This window comes from Bison bison, unplaced genomic scaffold, assembly GCF_000754665.1.
Source record: "Bison bison bison isolate TAMUID 2011002044 unplaced genomic scaffold, Bison_UMD1.0 scf7180017864145, whole genome shotgun sequence".
Taxonomy (NCBI): Eukaryota; Metazoa; Chordata; class Mammalia; order Artiodactyla; family Bovidae; genus Bison; species Bison bison.
This window is the reverse complement of record NW_011494717.1, coordinates 711,268-713,988: the sequence shown is the minus strand read 5'-3', so window position 1 is coordinate 713,988 and position 2,721 is coordinate 711,268. Positions and strand designations below refer to the sequence as shown.

At 52.8% G+C, this 2,721-nt stretch overlaps 1 protein-coding gene across 1 annotated transcript in view; it reads right to left on the bottom strand.

The window, feature by feature from the left end:
• Positions 1–618, bottom strand: part of KCNS3 (potassium voltage-gated channel, delayed-rectifier, subfamily S, member 3) — a 48,305-nt gene extending 47,687 nt beyond the window's left edge. The window contains exon 1 of the mRNA XM_010840515.1: positions 403–618. The gene's annotated coding sequence lies outside the window, so the exon portion shown is untranslated. The remainder of the gene's footprint in view (positions 1–402) is intronic.
• Between the last annotated feature and the right edge of the window lie 2,103 nt (positions 619–2,721).

Sequence of the window (2,721 nt, the reverse complement as noted above, 5' to 3'; positions counted from 1 at the left end):
GTTGGATGGACCGAGAGGCGGCCCCGCGGGGCGCGCGCCCCCGCCCGGACCCAAGTGCAGAGTCACCCCCGGGGCGGCGCGCCGGGTCCAGGCGGGAGCAGCAGGAGCGCGCCCCGCGCCTCCCACCTGCGCGCCCTCCGGGGATGAGTGCACCTTGACCCTACTGGAGACCGGTGACCTCCTCTGCGGCCCCGGCGGCCCCCACAACGCCTCTCCGCCCGCAAGCAAAGCTCTGCGAATTTGCCAGAATTTTCTTCCCAAAGCCTGCGGCCCCCAACTTGTTTTAAAACAAGTGCGAAGGAAGCAGCCCCAGGTCCTGCCTATTTACTACCAGCCCCGCTGCCTTAAGACTCGTGCACAGTGTCTTCAAGATTGTTTTACACGCTCCGTTTCTCCACTTACCAAGTCAGAAGAGCTGGCGGACGTGTGCACTGAGCGGAAGGAAGACGAGTCAGCCCCCTTCTCGAAGGATGGACGAGGGGTTCGGAAGGAGATGCCTCGGAACAAACCCAGAACCCCGGCGAGGGCGGCGTGTGGTCCAGAAGGCCCCGCCTGCCCCTCCGCACTGAGCTAGGACGCTCAGCGAACCGCCCGGAGGCGAAATGGGACGCTCGGGGACCCACCCCCGCGCTCCCCCTCCCGCCCCCAAACTGCAGATTTTTAAGTTGTGCAGACTTGCAATAATTCTTCGGAGCCAGCTGCTCCGAGCTGTAGGCGCCCAGTGTTCCTCGGATTCCCGCCCCATATCTCGCAGTCTGCCAACCACCCGCAACCCAGCACCCTCTCTCCCATCACTTGTCCCAGACCAGCGCCTAGCAAGACCACACACACATAGTTAAGTTCCAGGCCCTGAGCCAAGCCCTCGGGAGGGGTGAGGGCAAATGGGTGTGAAGAAAGAGTGAATGACACTTTCTCTGACCTCACCGAAGTACCCCCATGGTGTCTTTGGGGTTTTTCTCGTCATTTTTGATCAAAGCCCAGAGTGGGAGTCAGATAAGGGAGCAGTACTTACAAAGTCTGGTAGGCTTCTAGAAGGAGGTCAAACCTGAACCTTACAGGGCGGTTTGGCTAGAGGAGAGGATGATGGCCAGCAGGAATGGCGGAGGAGAAGAGAAAGTCGTCTGCCCTCAGCCTCCAGCGTTTTCATTTGGCAAGGAAAGGATGCTGGATTCAAGGAAGGCGAGATGGGCATGCAGATGACTGGAGAACAGATGTTTTTGGGGGGAGCTCTCTGACCCTGATCCCATCACTCTTTGAACCCTCTAGGCTGCCCCATTTCTTGTGGAAGAGGATTCAAAGCATTTATCTACACTGCCTTAGCAAGTGGACTGGAAAGGTAAATTTTCATGCACCATCCATCATCTTATCATCAAAGCTAAGATTATTCTAAAAATATATTTACTTTGTATCAGCACCTGAGAAAAATGCTTCCAGGTCTCTCCAGCAGTTAGCAGTTTAATCATTTTTAAATCACCAAGTTTATCCCAAAAGTCTAGCATTGTTTACTTGAGAATGAAGTATGTTCCGTATCTCTAAGCACTGCAGAAGGCATCTGCAGTGCAGAAGAGTCTGAGTGAGGTCCTTCCAGTGGGGTCTGGCTGGCACATGTGAACTGGAGGGAAGGCACACACACACTTGGCATCTGTGAGACCTGGGGACAGAAAGGACAGGCCTCCTCCACTCTGGTCATATTTAGGGGAGAAGTTAGGTTAAAAGGAGCACAGATTTGAGAGCCAGACTGAGTTTTCATCCTGCTGTACCCTGTGGGGAGCCCTGAGAATAAGTCACTTGGCTTTTCAGCCCTAGTTTATTCATCTATAAGAAAAGTTTCTCCCTCAAAGTGTGATCATGTGAAGCCAATGAAATAACAGAAAAGCTTTGCATGGACCATAAAAAGCGTGTCTATTTCCTATTCCAAGGTTGAGCCAGGCCAAGTGGTGAATGCACACACATTCAGCCACACACACACAGCCACACTTTCACCCCCCTCCCCAAATCTAGAGCCCCTTCCTCTGACCACAGTCTCCATCACTAAAGTCCATGCTCTGATCTGTCTGACAGCTTCTTTCCTCCCACACGCCCACCTCCCACCCCACCAAAATGTCTTTTTGCCCCATGATATGACATCCCATTTTCTTTTCACTAACCCTGCCCACAGGGAAGCACCTGGGCAAGCCATGCATCAGCCTGGAAGGGGTTAATCACCAGCTGACACTAGTACTCACCCCTCCGTGGTTTCAGAGAAGATTCCAGGAGTTAGTGGAGGTGTCTCAAGCAAGTGGGCCTCATGCAGCCTGTCTTCAGGGCTCCATATTCTCCTTGCTCTTGATACCTTCCATTTTCAGGGTCTCCTCTCACCCACTTACCCACAAGTCTATGTGATCTCTTCCCTCTCCCTGCCCAAAGCTGTCTTTGACCTTCCATTCTCAAGAAAGAAAACAACTGGGCGGCATCCCTGGAGGCAAGAGCAGTACTCACTTGTTTTTAAATGGGGACAGGTCTACAGGTGAAAAGGAAAAGGCTCTCATCTCTGGCAGCAAGGGGGAGAGTGAGAGGGTATCAGTAATGATGGGCAACATTTACTCATTTGGTGGCTCTTATTTGCTAGTCTTTATCCCGCAGTTTGAATGTCAGTCCAGCCAATCTGAGCACATTAAACACTAAAATTCCTTAAACTCACCAGCCATTTTCATGTTGTCCCACCTTCACAGTGGTGCTTCC